Here is a 17,527-nt window from a genome sequence, read left to right on the forward strand (position 1 = left end):
GAATGGACTGACACATCTGGGGGACTCTTGGAATGGTGGCACGACCCTGGAGTTCCTCTCGCCTTTCCTGTGGAGAGCGCCTCCTCTTGAGATGCGACGGGAACGCCAGGAATTCTTTCCCTACGAAACAGGGAAAGGATCCCTCATCTCGAGCTAGGAGTAGGAAACGGAGCTCCCCTGTATGTGGGCGGGACACCACGTGCTTCCTCTCGAGTGGAGACGGGTATGTCGGGGAACTTCTTGAGTTGCAGCAAGGGTGTGAAGGACCCTTTGGAAGTTCCAGTGGTTAGACGTGATTAGCCTCGAGAAGCCTCAGCGGAAATGGGCCTCATCTCGCCTGGAGGGCAAAACCTCCTGTATTTTCTCGAGTTGCGGCAGGTGCTCTCGACCTACGACGGGGACCTCAGGGACCCGCTCTGGTGGCCTCAGGAAAGGCCAGTCCCCATGCGAGTTCTTCGGGGGCGTCTCGGGATTCCTCTCCCGTCGATGCCGGGCCTAAGACCTTGTGTGGAGTCGGGGTCGGAACCTGAGGATTCCTCTCCAGTGCTGACATGGATCTTGGGGTACGTCTGGAGTCTCCCCAGGGGAGTCAGTCCTCGTCTCGAATGCGGGTATGCACTTGCGCTTTCCTCCAGAGCGGTAGCAGCAGTGTCACGCAGTCCGCCGCGTGGATCAAAGGATCTATGGTTTTCCCTCGAGTCTTTCCCACGAGTCTTTCCCACGAGGCTTTCCCACGAGGCTTTCCCACAGGGCTGTCCCACGTGCACACGTGGTGGGAGTCGATCCTCGGCTTGAACGTCAAGGCAGTGCAGGGAAAACAGGTTCCTCTGGAATGGACTGACACATCTGGGGGACTCTTGGAATGGTGGCACGACCCTGGAGTTCCTCTCGCCTTTCCTGTGGAGAGCGCCTCCTCTTGAGATGCGACGGGAACGCCGGGAATTCTTTCCCTAAGAAACAGGGAAAGGATCCCTCATCTCGAGCTAGGAGGCGGAAACGGGGCTCCACTGGATGTGTGCGGGACCCACGTGCTTCCTCTCGAGTGGAGACGGGTATGTCGGGGAACTTCTTGAGTTGCAGCAAGGGTGTGAAGGACCCTTTGGAAGTTCCAGTGGTTAGATGTGATTGGCCTCGAGAAGCCTCAGCGGAAATGGGCCTCATCTCGCCTGGAGGGCAAAACCTCCTGGATTTTCTCGAGTTGCGGCAGGTGCTCTCGACTTACGACGGGGACCTCAGGGACCCGCTCTGGTGGCCTCAGGAAAGACCAGTCCCCATGCGAGTTCCTCGGGGGCCTCTCGGGATTCCTCTCCCGTCGATGCCGGGGCCTAAGACCTTGTGTGGAGTCGGGGCCGGAACCTGAGGCTTCCTCTCCAGTGCTGACATGGATCTTGGGGTACTTCTGGAGTCTCCCCAGGGGAGTCAGTCCTAGTCTCGAATGCGGGCATGCACTTGCGCTTTCCTCCAGAGCGGTAGCAGCAGTGTCACGCAGTCCGCCGCGTGGATCAAAGGATCTTTGGTTTTCCCTCGAGTCTTTTCCACGAGGCTTTCCCATGAGGCTTTCCCACAGGGCTGTCCCACGTGCACACGTGGTGGGAGTCGATCCTCGGCTTGAACGTCAAGGCAGTGCAGGGAAAACAGGTTCCTCTGGAATGGACTGACACATCTGGGGGACTCTTGGAATGGTGGCACGACCCTGGAGTTCCTCTCCCCTTTCCTGTGGAGAGCGCCTCCTCTTGAGATGCGACGGGAACGCCGGGAATTTTTTCCCTACGAAACAGGGAAAGGATCCCTCATCTCGAGCTAGGAGGCGGAAACGGGGCTCCCCTGGATGTGTGCGGGACCCACGTGCTTCCTCTCGAGTGGAGACGGGTATGTCGGGGACCTTCTTAAGTTGCAGCAAGGGTGTGAAGGACCCTTTGGAAGTTCCAGTGGTTAGATGTGATTAGCCTCGAGAAGCCTCAGCGGAAATGGGCCTCATCTCGCCTGGAGGGCAAAACCTCGTGGATTTTCTCGAGTTGCGGCAGGTGCTCTCGACTTACGACGGGGACCTCAGGGACCCGCTCTGGTGGCCTCAGGAAAGGCCAGTCCCCATGCGAGTTCCTCTGGGGATTCCTCTCCCGTCGATGCCGGGGCCTAAGACCTTGTGTGAAGTCGGGGCCGGAACCTGAGGATTCCTCTCCAGTGCTCACATGGTTCTTGGGGTACTTCTGGAGTCTCCCCAGGGGAGTCAGTCCTCGTCTCGAATGCGGGCATGCACTTGCGCTTTCCTCCAGAGCGGTAGCAGCAGTGTCACGCAGTCCGCCGCGTGGATCAAAGGATCTATGGTTTTCCCTCGAGTCTTTCCCACGAGGCTTTCCCACGAGGCTTTCCCTCAGGGCTGTCCCACGTGCACACGTGGTGGGACTCGATCCTCGGCTTGAACGTCAAGGCAGTGCAGGGAAAACAGGTTCCTCTGGAATGGACTGACACATCTGGGGGTCTCTTGGAATGGTGGCACGACCCTGGAGTTCCTCTCCCCTTTCCTGTGGAGAGCGCCTCCTCTTGAGATGCGACGGGAACGCCAGGAATTCTTTCCCCACGAAACAGGGAAAGGATCCCTCATCTCGAGCTAGGAGGCGGAAACGGGGCTCCCCTGGATGTGTGAGGGACCCCACGTGCTTCCTCTCGAGTGGAGACGGGTATGACGGGGAAGTTCTTGAGTTGCAGCAAGGGTGTGAAGGACCCTTTGGAAGTTCCAGTGGTTAGACGTGATTAGCCTTGAGAAGCCTCAGCGGAAATGGGCCTCATCTCGCCTGGAGGGCAAAACCTCCTGGATTTTTTCGAGTTGCGGCAGGTGCTCTCGACTTACGACGGGGACCTCAGGGACCCGCTCTGGTGGCCTCAGGAAAGGCCAGTCCCCATGCGAGTTCCTCGGGGGCCTCTGGGGATTCCTCTCCCGTCGATGCCGGGGCCTAAGTCCTTGTGTGGAGTCGGGGCCGGAACCTGAGGATTCCTCTCCAGTGCTGACATGGATCTTGGGGTACTTCTGGAGTCTCCCCAGGGGAGTCAGTCTTCGTCTCGAATGCGGGCATGCACTTGCGCTTTCCTCCAGAGCGGTAGCAGCAGTGTCACTCAGTCCGCCTCGTGGATCAAAGGATCTACGGTTTTCCCTCGAGTCTTTCCCACGAGGCTTTCCCACGAGGCTTTCCCACAGGGCTGTCCCACGTGCACACGTGGTGGGATTCGATCCTCGGCTTGAAAGTCAAGGCAGTGCAGGGAAAACAGGTTCCTCTGGAATGGACTGACACATCTGGGGGACTCTTGGAATGGTGGCACGACCCTGGAGTTCCTCTCGCCTTTCCTGTGGAGAGCGCCTCCTCTTGAGATGCGACGGGAATGCCGGGAATTCTTTCCCTACGAAACAGGGAAAGGATCCCTCATCTCGAGCTAGGATGCGGAAACGGGGCTCCCCTGGATGTGTGCGGGACCCACGTGCTTCCTCTCGAGTGGAGACGGGTATGTCGGTGAACTTCTTGAGTTGCAGCAAGGGTGTGAAGGACCCTTTGGAAGTTCCAGTGGTTAGACGTGATTAGCCTCGAGAAGCCTCAGCGGAAATGGGCCTCATCTCACCTGGAGGGCAAAACCGCCTGTATTTTCTCGAGTTGCGGCAGGTGCTCTCGACTTACGACGGGGACCTCAGGGACCCGCTCTGGTGGCCTCAGGAAAGGACAGTCCCCATGCGAGTTCCTCGGGGGCCACTCGGGATTCCTCTCCCGTCGATGCCGGGGCCTAAGACCTTGTGTGGAGTCGGGGCCGGAATCTGAGGATTGCTCTCCAGTGCTGACATGGATCTTGGGGTACGTCTGGAGTCTCCCCAGGGGAGTCAGTCCTCGTCTCGAATGCGGGCATGCACTTGCGCTTTCCTCCAGAGCGGTAGCAGCAGTGTCACGCAGTCCGCCGCGTGGATCAAAGCATCTATGGTTTTCCCTCGAGTCTTTCCCACGAGGCTTTCCCACGAGGCTTTCCCACAGGGCTGTCCCACGTGCACACGTGGTGGGAGTCGATCCTCGGCTTGAACGTCAAGGAAGTGCAGGGAAAACAGGTTCCTCTGGAATGGACTGACACATCTGAGGGACTCTTGGAATGGAGGCACGACCCTGGAGTTCCTCTCGCCTTCCTGTGGAGAGCGCCTCCTCTTGAGATGCGACGGGAACGCCGGGAATTCTTTCCCTACGAAACAGGGAAAGGATCCCTCATCTCGAGCTAGGAGGCGGAAACGGGGCTCCCCTGGATGTGTGCGGGACCCACGTGCTTCCTCTCGAGTGGAGACGGGTATGTCGGGGAACTTCTTGAGTTGCAGCAAGGGTGTGGAGGACCCTTTGGAAGTTCCAGTGGTTAGATGTGATTGGCCTCGAGAAGCCTCAGCGGACATGGGCCTCATCTCGCCTGGAGGGCAAAACCTCCTGGATTTTCTCGAGTTGCGGCAGGTGCTCTCGACTTATGACGGGGACCTCAGGGACCCGCTCTGGTGGCCTCAGGAAAGGCCAGTCCCCATGCGAGTTCCTCGGGGGCCTCTGGGGATTCCTCTCCCGTCGATGCCGGGGCCTAAGTCCTTGTGTGGAGTCGGTGTCGGAACCTGAGGATTCTTCTCCAGTGCTGACATGGATCTTGGGGTACTTCTGGAGTCTACCCAGGGGAGTCAGTCTTCGTCTCGAATGCGGGCATGCACTTGCGCTTTCCTCCAGAGCGGTATCAGCAGTGTCACGCAGTCCGCCGCGTGGATCAAAGGATCTATGTTTTTCCCTCGAGTCTTTTCCACGAGGCTTTCCCACGAGGCTTTCCCACAGGGCTGTCCCACGTGCACACGTGGTGGGAGTCGATCCTTGGCTTGAACCTCAAGGCAGTGCAGCGAAAACAGGTTCCTCTGGAATGGACTGACACATCTGGGGGACTCTTGGAATGGTGGCATGACCCTGGAGTTCCTCTCGCCTTTCCTGTGGAGAGCGCCTCCTCTTGAGATGCGACGGGAACGCCAGGAATTCTTTCCCTACGAAACAGGGAAAGGATCCCTCATCTCGAGCTAGGAGTCGTAAACGGAGCTCCCCTGTATGTGGGCGGGACACCACGTGCTTCCTCTCGAGTGGAGACGGGTATGTCGGGGAACTTCTTGAGTTGCAGCAAGGGTGTGAAGGACCCTTTGGAAGTTCCAGTGGTTAGACGTGATTAGCCTCGAGAAGCCTCAGCGGAAATGGGCCTCATCTCACCTGGAGGGCAAAACCGCCTGTATTTTCTCGAGTTGCGGCAGGTGCTCTCGACTTACGACGGGGACCTCAGGGACCCGCTCTGGTGGCCTCAGGAAAGACCAGTCCCCATGCGAGTTCCTCGGGGGCCTCTCGGGATTCCTCTCCCGTCGATGCCGGGGCCTTAGACCTTGTGTGGAGTCGGGGCCGGAACCTGAGGATTCCTCTCCAGTGCTGACATGGATCTTGGGGTACTTCTGGAGTCTCCCCAGGGGAGTCAGTCCTCGTCTCGAATGCGAGCATGCACTTGCGCTTTCCTCCAGAGCGGTAGCAGCAGTGTCACGCAGTCCGCCGCGTGGATCAAAGGATCTATGGTTTTCCCTCGAGTCTTTCCCACGAGGCTTTCCCACGAGGCTTTCCCACAGGGCTGTCCCACGTGCACACGTGGTGAGAGTCGATCCTCGGCTTGAACGTCAAGGCAGTGCAGGGAAAACAGGTTCCTCTGGAATGGACTGACACATCTGGGGGACTCTTGGAATGGTGTCTCGACCCTGGAGTTCCTCTCGCCTTTCCTGTGGAGAACGCCTCCTCTTGAGATGCGACTGGAACGCCGGGAATTCTTTCCCTACGTAAAAGGGAAGGATCCCTCATCTCGAGCTAGGAGGCGGAAACGGGGCTCCCCTGGATGTGTGCGGGACCCACGTGCTTCCTCTCGAGTGGAGACGGGTATGTCAGGGACCTTCTTGAGTTGCAGCAAGGGTGTGAAGGACCCTTTGGAAGTTCCAGTGGTTAGATGTGATTAGCCTCGAGAAGCCTCAGCGGAAATGGGCCTCATCTCGCCTGGAGGGCAAAACCTCGTGGATTTTCTCGAGTTGCGGCAGGTGCTCTCGACTTACGACGGGGACCTCAGGGACCCGCTCTGGTGGCCTCAGGAAAGGCCAGTCCCCATGCGAGTTCCTCTGGGGATTCCTCTCCCGTCGATGCCGGGGCCTAAGACCTTGTGTGAAGTCGGGGCCGGAACCTGAGGATTCCTCTCCAGTGCTCACATGGTTCTTGGGGTACTTCTGGAGTCTCCCCAGGGGAGTCAGTCCTCGTCTCGAATGCGGGCATGCACTTGCGCTTTCCTCCAGAGCGGTAGCAGCAGTGTCACGCAGTCCGCCGCGTAGATCAAAGGATCTATGGTTTTCCCTCGAGTCTTTCCCACGAGGCTTTCCCACGAGGCTTTCCCTCAGGGCTGTCCCACGTGCACACGTGGTGGGACTCGATCCTCGGCTTGAACGTCAAGGCAGTGCAGGGAAAACAGGTTCCTCTGGAATGGACTGACACATCTGGGGGTCTCTTGGAATGGTGGCACGACAGTGGAGTTCCTCTCCCCTTTCCTGTGGAGAGCGCCTCCTCTTGAGATGCGACGGGAACGCCAGGAATTCTTTCCCTACGAAACAGGGAAAGGATCCCTCATCTCGAGCTAGGAGGCGGAAACGGGGCTCCCCTGGATGTGTGAGGGACCCCACGTGCTTCCTCTCGAGTGGAGACGGGTATGTCGGGGAAGTTCTTGAGTTGCAGCAAGGGTGTGAAGGACCCTTTGGAAGTTCCAGTGGTTAGACGTGATTAGCCTTGAGAAGCCTCAGCGGAAATGGGCCTCATCTCGCCTGGAGGGCAAAACCTCCTGGATTTTTTCGAGTTGCGGCAGGTGCTCTCGACTTACGACGGGGACCTCAGGGACCCGCTCTGGTGGCCTCAGGAAAGGCCAGTCCCCATGCGAGTTCCTCGGGGGCCTCTGGGGATTCCTCTCCCGTCGATGCCGGGGCCTAAGTCCTTGTGTGGAGTCGGGGCCGGAACCTGAGGATTCCTCTCCAGTGCTGACATGGATCTTGGGGTACGTCTGGAGTCTCCCCAGGGGAGTCAGTCTTCGTCTCGAATGCGGGCATGCACTTGCGCTTTCCTCCAGAGCGGTAGCAGCAGTGTCACGCAGTCCGCCTCGTGGATCAAAGGATCTACGGTTTTCCCTCGAGTCTTTCCCACGAGGCTTTCCCACGAGGCTTTCCCACAGGGCTGTCCCACGTGCACACGTGGTGGGAGTCGATCCTCGGCTTGAACGTCAAGGCAGTGCAGGGAAAACAGGTTCCTCTGGAATGGACTGACACATCTGGGGGACTCTTGGAATGGTGGCACGACCCTGGAGTTCCTCTCGCCTTTCCTGTGGAGAGCGCCTCCTCTTGAGATGCGACGGGAACGCCGGGAATTCTTTCCCTACGAAACAGGGAAAGGATCCCTCATCTCGAGCTAGGATGCGGAAACGGGGCTCCCCTGGATGTGTGCGGGACCCACGTGCTTCCTCTCGAGTGGAGACGGGTATGTCGGTGAACTTCTTGAGTTGCAGCAAGGGTGTGAAGGACCCTCTGGAAGTTCCAGTGGTTAGACGTGATTAGCCTCGAGAAGCCTCAGCGGAAATGGGCCTCATCTCACCTGGAGGGCAAAACCGCCTGTATTTTCTCGAGTTGCGGCAGGTGCTCTCGACTTACGACGGGGACCTCAGGGACCCGCTCTGGTGGCCTCAGGAAAGGACAGTCCCCATGCGAGTTCCACGGGGGCCACTCGGGATTCCTCTCCCGTCGATGCCGGGGCCTAAGACCTTGTGTGGAGTCGGGGCCGGAATCTGAGGATTGCTCTCCAGTGCTGACATGGATCTTGGGGTACGTCTGGAGTCTCCCCAGGGGAGTCAGTCCTCGTCTCGAATGCGGGCATGCACTTGCGCTTTCCTCCAGAGCGGTAGCAGCAGTGTCACGCAGTCCGCCGCGTGGATCAAAGGATCTATGGTTTTCCCTCGAGTCTTTCCCACGAGGCTTTCCCACGAGGCTTTCCCACAGGGCTGTCCCACGTGCACACGTGGTGGGAGTCGATCCTCGGCTTGAACGTCAAGGAAGTGCAGGGAAAACAGGTTCCTCTGGAATGGACTGACACATCTGAGGGACTCTTGGAATGGAGGCACGACCCTGGAGTTCCTCTCGCCTTCCTGTGGAGAGCGCCTCCTCTTGAGATGCGACGGGAACGCCGGGAATTCTTTCCCTACGAAACAGGGAAAGGATCCCTCATCTCGAGCTAGGAGGCGGAAACGGGGCTCCCCTGGATGTGTGCGGGACCCACGTGCTTCCTCTCGAGTGGAGACGGGTATGTCGGGGAACTTCTTGAGTTGCAGCAAGGGTGTGGAGGACCCTTTGGAAGTTCCAGTGGTTAGATGTGATTGGCCTCGAGAAGCCTCAGCGGAAATGGGCCTCATCTCGCCTGGAGGGCAAAACCTCGTGGATTTTCTCGAGTTGCGGCAGGTGCTCTCGACTTACGACGGGGACCTCAGGGACCCGCTCTGGTGGCCTCAGGAAAGGCCAGTCCCCATGCGAGTTCCTCGGGGGCCTCTGGGGATTCCTCTCCCGTCGATGCCGGGGCCTAAGTCCTTGTGTGGAGTCGGTGTCGGAACCTGAGGATTCTTCTCCAGTGCTGACATGGATCTTGGGGTACTTCTGGAGTCTACCCAGGTTAGTCAGTCTTCGTCTCGAATGCGGGCATGCACTTGCGCTTTCCTCCAGAGCGGTAGCACCAGTGTCACGCAGTCCGCCGCGTGGATCAAAGGATCTATGTTTTTCCCTCGAGTCTTTTCCACGAGGCTTTCCCACGAGGCTTTCCCACAGGGCTGTCCCACGTGCACACGTGGTGGGAGTCGATCCTTGGCTTGAACCTCAAGGCAGTGCAGGGAAAACAGGTTCCTCTGGAATGGACTGACACATCTGGGGGACTCTTGGAATGGTGGCACGACCCTGGAGTTCCTCTCGCCTTTCCTGTGGAGAGCGCCTCCTCTTGAGATGCGACGGGAACGCCAGGAATTCTTTCCCTACGAAACAGGGAAAGGATCCCTCATCTCGAGCTAGGAGTCGGAAACGGAGCTCCCCTGTATGTGGGCGGGACACCACGTGCTTCCTCTCGAGTGGAGACGGGTATGTCGGGGAACTTCTTGAGTTGCAGCAAGGGTGTGAAGGACCCTTTGGAAGTTCCAGTGGTTAGACGTGATTAGCCTCGAGAAGCCTCAGCGGAAATGGGCCTCATCTCACCTGGAGGGCAAAACCGCCTGTATTTTCTCGAGTTGCGGCAGGTGCTCTCGACTTACGACGGGGACCTCAGGGACCCGCTCTGGTGGCCTCAGGAAAGACCAGTCCCCATGCGAGTTCCTCGGGGGCCTCTCGGGATTCCTCTCCCGTCGATGCCGGGGCCTAAGACCTTGTGTGGAGTCGGGGCCGGAACCTGAGGATTCCTCTCCAGTGCTGACATGGATCTTGGGGTACTTCTGGAGTCTCCCCAGGGGAGTCAGTCCTCGTCTCGAATGCGAGCATGCACTTGCGCTTTCCTCCAGAGCGGTAGCAGCAGTGTCACGCAGTCCGCCGCGTGGATCAAAGGATCTATGGTTTTCCCTCGAGTCTTTCCCACGAGGCTTTCCCACGAGGCTTTCCCACAGGGCTGTCCCACGTGCACACGTGGTGGGAGTCGATCCTCGGCTTGAACGTCAAGGCAGTGCAGGGAAAACAGGTTCCTCTGGAATGGACTGACACATCTGGGGGACTCTTGGAATGGTGTCTCGACCCTGGAGTTCCTCTCGCCTTTCCTGTGGAGAACGCCTCCTCTTGAGATGCGACTGGAACGCCGGGAATTCTTTCCCTACGTAAAAGGGAAGGATCCCTCATCTCGAGCTAGGAGGCGGAAACGGGGCTCCCCTGGATGTGTGCGGGACCCACGTTCTTCCTCTCGAGTGGAGACGGGTATGTCGGGGAACTTCGTGAGTTGCAGCAAGGGTGTGAAGGACCCTTTGGAAGTTCCAGTGGTTAGATGTGATTGGCCTCGAGAAGCCTCAGCGGAAATGGGCCTCATCTCGCCTGGAGGGCAAAACCTCCTGGATTTTCTCGAGTTGCGGCAGGTGCTCTCGACTTACGACGGGGACCTCAGGGACCCGGTCTGGTGGCCTCAGGAAAGGCCAGTCCCCATGCGAGTTCCTTGGGGGCCTCTCGGGATTCCTCTCCCGTCGATGCCGGGGCCTAAGACCTTGTGTGGAGTCGGGGCCGGAACCTGAGGATTCCTCTCCAGTGCTGACATGGATCTTGGGGTACTTCTGGAGTCTCCCCAGGGGAGTCAGTCCTAGTCTCGAATGCGGGCATGCACTTGCGCTTTCCTCCAGAGCGGTAGCAGCAGTGTCACGCAGTCCGCCGCGTGGATCAAAGGATCTTTGGTTTTCCCTCGAGTCTTTTCCACGAGGCTTTCCCATGAGGCTTTCCCACAGGGCTGTCCCACGTGCACACGTGGTGGGAGTCGATCCTCGGCTTGAAAGTCAAGGCAGTGCAGGGAAAACAGGTTCCTCTGGAATGGACTGACACATCTGGGGGACTCTTGGAATGGTGGCACGACCCTGGAGTTCCTCTCCCCTTTCCTGTGGAGAGCGCCTCCTCTTGAGATGCGACGGGAACGCCGGGAATTTTTTCCCTACGAAACAGGGAAAGGATCCCTCATCTCGAGCTAGGAGGCGGAAACGGGGCTCCCCTGGATGTGTGCGGGACCCACGTGCTTCCTCTCGAGTGGAGACGGGTATGTCGGGGACCTTCTTGAGTTGCAGCAAGGGTGTGAAGGACCCTTTGGAAGTTCCAGTGGTTAGACGTGATTGGCCTCGAGAAGCCTCAGCGGAAATGGGCCTCATCTCGCCTGGAGGGCAAAACCTCGTGGATTTTCTCGAGTTGCGGCAGGTGCTCTCGACTTACGACGGGGACCTCAGGGACCCTCTCTGGTGGCCTCAGGAAAGGCCAGTCCCCATGCGAGTTCCTCTGGGGATTCCTCTCCCGTCGATGCCGGGGCCTAAGACCTTGTGTGAAGTCGGGGCCGGAACCTGAGGATTCCTCTCCAGTGCTCACATGGTTCTTGGGGTACTTCTGGAGTCTCCCCAGGGGAGTCAGTCCTCGTCTCGAATGCAGGCATGCACTTGCGCTTTCCTCCAGAGCGGTAGCAGCAGTGTCACGCAGTCCGCCGCGTGGATCAAAGGATCTATGGTTTTCCCTCGAGTCTTTCCCACGAGGCTTTCCCACGAGGCTTTCCCTCAGGGCTGTCCCACGTGCACACGTGGTGGGACTCGATCCTCGGCTTGAACGTCAAGGCAGTGCAGGGAAAACAGGTTCCTCTGGAATGGACTGACACATCTGGGGGTCTCTTGGAATGGTGGCACGACCCTGGAGTTCCTCTCCCCTTTCCTGTGGAGAGCGCCTCCTCTTGAGATGCGACGGGAACGCCAGGAATTCTTTCCCTACGAAACAGGGAAAGGATCCCTCATCTCGAGCTAGGAGGCGGAAACGGGACTCCCCTGGATGTGTGAGGGACCCCACGTGCTTCCTCTCGAGTGGAGACGTGTATGTCGGGGAAGTTCTTGAGTTGCAGCAAGGGTGTGAAGGACCCTTTGGAAGTTCCAGTGGTTAGACGTGATTAGCCTTGAGAAGCCTCAGCGGAAATGGGCCTCATCTCGCTTGGAGGGCAAAACCTCCTGGATTTTTTCGAGTTGCGGCAGGTGCTCTCGACTTACGACGGGGACCTCAGGGACCCGCTCTGGTGGCCTCAGGAAAGGCCAGTCCCCATGCGAGTTCCTCGGGGGCCTCTGGGGATTCCTCTCCCGTCGATGCCGGGGCCTAAGTCCTTGTGTGGAGTCGGGGCCGGAACCTGAGGATTCCTCTCCAGTGCTGACATGGATCTTGGGGTACTTCTGGAGTCTCCCCAGGGGAGTCAGTCTTCGTCTCGAATGCGGGCATGCACTTGCGCTTTCCTCCAGAGCGGTAGCAGCAGTGTCACGCAGTCCGCCTCGTGGATCAAAGGATCTATGGTTTTCCCTCGAGTCTTTCCCACGAGGCTTTCCCACGAGGCTTTCCCACAGGGCTGTCCCACGTGCACACGTGGTGGGAGTCGATCCTCGGCTTGAACGTCAAGGCAGTGCAGGGAAAACAGGTTCCTCTGGAATGGACTGACACATCTGGGGGACTCTTGGAATGGTGGCACGACCCTGGAGTTCCTCTCGCCTTTCCTGTGGAGAGCGCCTCCTCTTGAGATGCGACGGGAACGCCGGGAATTCTTTCCCTACCAAACAGGGAAAGGATCCCTCATCTCGAGCTAGGAGGCGGAAACGGGGCTCCCCTGGATGTGTGCGGGAGCCCACGTGCTTCCTCTCGAGTGGAGACGGGTATGTCGGGGAACTTCTTGAGTTGCAGCAAGAGTGTGAAGGACCCTTTGGAAGTTCCAGTGGTTAGATGTGATTGGCCTCGAGAAGCCTCAGCGGAAATGGACCTCATCTCGCCTGGAGGGCAAAACCTCCTGGATTTTCTCGAGTTGCGGCAGGTGCTCTGGACTTACGACGGGGACCTCAGGGACCCGCTCTGGTGGCCTCAGGAAAGGCCAGTCCCCATGCGAGTTCCTCGGGGGCCTCTCGGGATTCCTCTCCCGTCGATGCCGGGCCTAAAACCTTGTGTGGAGTCGGGGTCGGAACCTGAGGATTCCTCTCCAGTGCTGACGTGGATCTTGGGGTACTTCTGGAGTCTCCCCAGGGGAGTCAGACCTCGTCTCGAATGCGGGCATGCACTTGCGCTTTCCTCCAGAGCGGTAGCAGCAATGTCACGCAGTCCGCCGCGTGGATCAAAGGATCTATGGTTTTCCCTCGAGTCTTTCCCACGAGGCTTTCCCACGAGGGATTCCCACAGGGCTGTCCCACGTGCACACGTGGTGGGAGTCGATCCTCGGCTTGAACGTCAAGGCAGTGCAGGGAAAACAGGTTCCTCTGGAATGGACTGACACATCTGGGGGACTCTTGGAATGGTGTCTCGACCCTGGAGTTCCTCCCGCCTTTTCTGTGGAGAACGCCTCCTCTTGAGATGCGACTGGAACGCCGGGAATTCTTTCCCTACGAAAAAGGGAAGGATCCCTCATCTCGAGCTAGGAGGCGGAAACGGGGCTCCCCTGGATGTGTGCGGGACCCACGTTCTTCCTCTCAAGTGGAGACGGGTATGTCGGGGAAGTTCTTGAGTTGCAGCAAGGGTGTGAAGGACCCTTTGGAAGTTCCAGTGGTTAGATGTGATTGGCCTCGAGAAGCCTCAGCGGAAATGGGCCTCATCTCGCCTGGAGGGCAAAACCTCCTGGATTTTCTCGAGTTGCGGCAGGTGCTCTCGACTTACGACGGGGACCTCAGGGACCCGCTCTGGTGGCCTCAGGAAAGGCCAGTCCCCATGCGAGTTCCTCGGGGGCCTCTGGGGTTTCCTCTCCCGTCGATGCCGGGGCCTAAGTCCTTGTGTGGAGTCGGGATCGGAACGTGAGGATTCCTCTCCAGTGCTGACATGGATCTTGGGGTACTTCTGGAGTCTCCCCAGGGGAGTCAGTCTTCGTCTCGAATGCAGGCATGCACTTGCGCTTTCCTCCAGAGTGGTAGCAGCAGTGTCACGCAGTCCGCCGCGTGGATCAAAGGATCTTTGGTTTTCCCTCGAGTCTTTTCCACGAGGCTTTCCCACGAGGCTTTCCCACAGGGCTGTCCCACGTGCACACGTGGTGGGAGTCGATCCTTGGATTGAACGTCAAGGCAGTGCAGGGAAAACTGGTTCCTCTGGAATGGACTGACACATCTGGGGGACTCTTGGAATGGTGGCACGACCCTGGAGTTCCTCTCGCCTTTCCTGTGGAGAGCGCCTCCTCTTGAGATGCGACGGGAACGCCGGGAATTCTTTCCCTACGAAACAGGGAAAGGATCCCTCATCTCGAGCTAGGAGTCGGAAACGGAGCTCCCCTGGATGTGGGCGGGACACCACGTGCTTCCTCTCGAGTGGAGACGGGTATGTCGGGGAACTTCTTGAGTTGCAGCAATGGTGAGAAGGACCCTTTGGAAGTTCCAGTGGTTAGATGTGATTGGCCTCGAGAAGCCTCAGCGGAAATGGGCCTCATCTCGCCTGGAGGGCAAAACCTCCTGGATTTTCTAGAGTTGCGGCAGGTTCTCTCGACTTACGACGGGGACCTCAGGGACCCGCTCTGGTGGCCTCAGGATAGGCCAGTCCCCATGCGAGTTCCTCGGGGGCCTCTCGGGATTCCTTTCCCGTCGATGCCGGGGCCTAAGACCTTGTGTGGAGTCGGGATCGGAACGTGAGGATTCCTCTCCAGTGCTGACATGGATTTGGGGTACTTCTGGAGTCTCCCCAGGGGAGTCAGTCCTCGTCTCGAATGCGGGCATGCACTTGCGCTTTCCTCCAGAGCGGTAGCAGCAGTATCACGCATTCCGCCGCGTGGATCAAAGGATCTATGGTTTTCCCTCGAGTCTTTCCCACGAGGCTTTCCCACAGGGCTGTCCCACGTGCACACGTGGTGGGAGTCGATCCTCGGCTTGAACGTCAAGGCAGTTCAGGGAAAACAGGTTCCTCTGGAATGGACTGACACATCTGGGGGACTCTTGGAATGGTGGCACGACCCTGGAGTTCCTCTCGCCTTTCCTGTGAAGAGCGCCTCCTCTTGAGATGCGACGGGAACGCCGGGAATTCTTTCCCTACGAAACAGGGAAAGGATCCCTCATCTCGAGCTAGGAGGCGGAAACGGGGCTCCCCTGGATGTGTGCGGGACCCACGTGCTTCCTCTCGAGTGGAGACGGGTATGTCGGGGAACTTCTTGAGTTGCAGCAAGGGTGTGAAGGACCCTTTGGAAGTTCCAGTGGTTAGACGTGATTAGCCTCGAGAAGCCTCAGCGGAAATGGGCCTCATCTCGCCTGGAGGGCAAAACCTCCTGGATTTTCTCGAGTTGCGGCAGGTGCTCTCGACTTACGACGGGGACCTCAGGGACCCGCTCTGGTGGCCTCAGGAAAGGCCCGTCCCCATGCGAGTTCCTCGGGGTCCTCTGGGGTTTCCTCTCCCGTCGATGCCGGGGCCTAAGTCCTTGTGTGGAGTCGGGATCGGAACGTGAGGATTCCTCTCCAGTGCTGACATGGATCTTGGGGTACTTCTGGAGTCTCCCCAGGGGAGTCAGTCTTCGTCTCGAATGCGGGCCTGCACTTGCGCTTTCCTCCAGAGCGGTAGCAACAGTGTCACGCAGTCCGCCGCGTGGATCAAAGGATCTTTGGTTTTCCCTCGAGTCTTTTCCACGAGGCTTTCCCACGAGGCTTTCCCACAGGGCTGTCCCACGTGCACACGTGGTGGGAGTCGATCCTCGGCTTGAACGTCAAGGCAGTGCAGGGAAAACAGGTTCCTCTGGAATGGACTGACACATCTGGGGGACTCTTGGAATGGTGGCACGACCCTGGAGTTCCTCTCCCCTTTCCAGTGGAGAGCGCCTCCTCTTGAGATGCGACGGGAACGCCGGGAATTTTTTCCCTACGAAACAGGGAAAGGATCCCTCATCTCGAGCTAGGAGGCGGAAACGGGGCTCCCCTGGATGTGTGCGGGACCCACGTGCTTCCTCTCGAGTGGAGACGGGTATGTCGGGGACCTTCTTGAGTTGCAGCAAGGGTGTGAAGGACCCTTTGGAAGTTCCAGTGGTTAGATGTGATTAGCCTCGAGAAGCCTCAGCGGAAATGGGCCTCATCTCGCCTGGAGGGCAAAACCTCGTGGATTTTCTCGAGTTGCGGCAGGTGCTCTCGACTTACGACGGGGACCTCAGGGACCCGCTCTGGTGGCCTCAGGAAAGGCCAGTCCCCATGCGAGTTCCTCGGGGGCCTCTCGGGATTCCTCTCCCGTCGATGCCGGGGCCTAAGACCTTGTGTGGAGTCGGGGCCGGAACCTGAGGATTCCTCTCCAGTGCTGACATGGATCTTGGGGTATTTCTGGAGTCTCCCCAAGGGAGTCTGTCCTCGTCTCGAATGCGGGCATGCACTTGCGCTTTCCTCCAGAGCGGTTGCAGCAGTGTCACGCAGTCCGCCGCGTGGATCAAAGGATCTATGGTTTTCCCTCGAGTCTTTTCCACGAGGCTTTCCCACGAGGCTTTCCCACAGGGCTGTCCCACGTGCACACGTGGTGGGAGTCGATCCTCGGCTTGAATGTCAAGGCAGTGCAGGGAAAACAGGTTCCTCTGGAATGGACTGACACATCTGGGGGACTCTTGGAATGGTGGCACGACCCTTCAGTTCCTCTCGCCTTTCCTATGGAGAGCGCCTCCTCTTGAGATGCGACGGGAACGCCGGGAATTCTTTCCCTACGAAACAGGGAAAGGATCCCTCATCTCGAGCTAGGAGGCGGAAACGAGGCTACCCTGGATGTGTGCGGGACCCACGTGCTTCCTCTCGAGTGGAGACGGGTACGTCGGGGAACTTCTTGAGTTGCAGCAAGGGTGTGAAGGACCCTTTGGAAGTTCCAGTGGTTAGACGTGATTAGCCTCGAGAAGCCTCAGCGGAAATGGGCCTCATCTCGCCTGGAGGGCAAAACCTCCTGGATTTTCTCGAGTTGCGGCAGGTGCTCTCGACTTACGACGGGGACCTCAGGGACCCGCTCTGTTGGCCTCAGGAAAGGCCAGTCCACATGCGAGTTCCTCGGGGGCATCTGGGGATTCCTCTCCCGTCGTTGCCGGGGCCTAAGTCCTTGTGTGGAGTCGGGGCCGGAACCTGAGGATTCCTCTCCAGTGCTGACATGGATCTTGGGGTACTTCTGGAGTCTCCCCAGGGGAGTCAGACCTCGTCTCAAATGCGGGCATGCACTTGCGCTTTCCTCCAGAGCGGTAGCAGCAGTGTCACGCAGTCCGCCGCGTGGATCAAAGGATCTATGGTTTTCCCTCGAGTCTTTCCCACGAGGCTTTCCCACGAGGGATTCCCACAGGGCTGTCCCACGTGCACACGTGGTGGGAGTCGATCCTCGGCTTGAACATCAAGGCAGTGCAGGGAAAACAGGTTCCTCTGGAATGGACTGACACATCTGGGGGACTCTTGGAATGGTGTCTCGACCCTGGAGTTCCTCCCGCCTTTTCTGTGGAGAACGCCTCCTCTTGAGATGCGACTGGAACGCCGGGAATTCTTTCCCTACGAAAAAGGGAAGGATCCCTCATCTCGAGCTAGGAGGCGGAAACGGGGCTCCCCTGGATGTGTGCGGGACCCCACGTGCTTCCTCTCGAGTGGAGACGGGTATGTCGGGGAACTTCTTGAGTTGCAGCAAGGGTGTGAAGGACCCTTTGGAAGTTCCAGTGGTGAGATGTGATTGGCCTCGAGAAGCCTCAGCGGAAATGGGCCTCATCTCGCCTGGAGGGCAAAACCTCCTGGAATTTCTCGAATTGCGGCAGTTGCTCTCGACTTACGATGG

This window comes from Ovis canadensis, chromosome 10 (assembly GCF_042477335.2).
Source record: "Ovis canadensis isolate MfBH-ARS-UI-01 breed Bighorn chromosome 10, ARS-UI_OviCan_v2, whole genome shotgun sequence".
In the NCBI taxonomy this organism is placed as follows: Eukaryota; Metazoa; Chordata; class Mammalia; order Artiodactyla; family Bovidae; genus Ovis; species Ovis canadensis.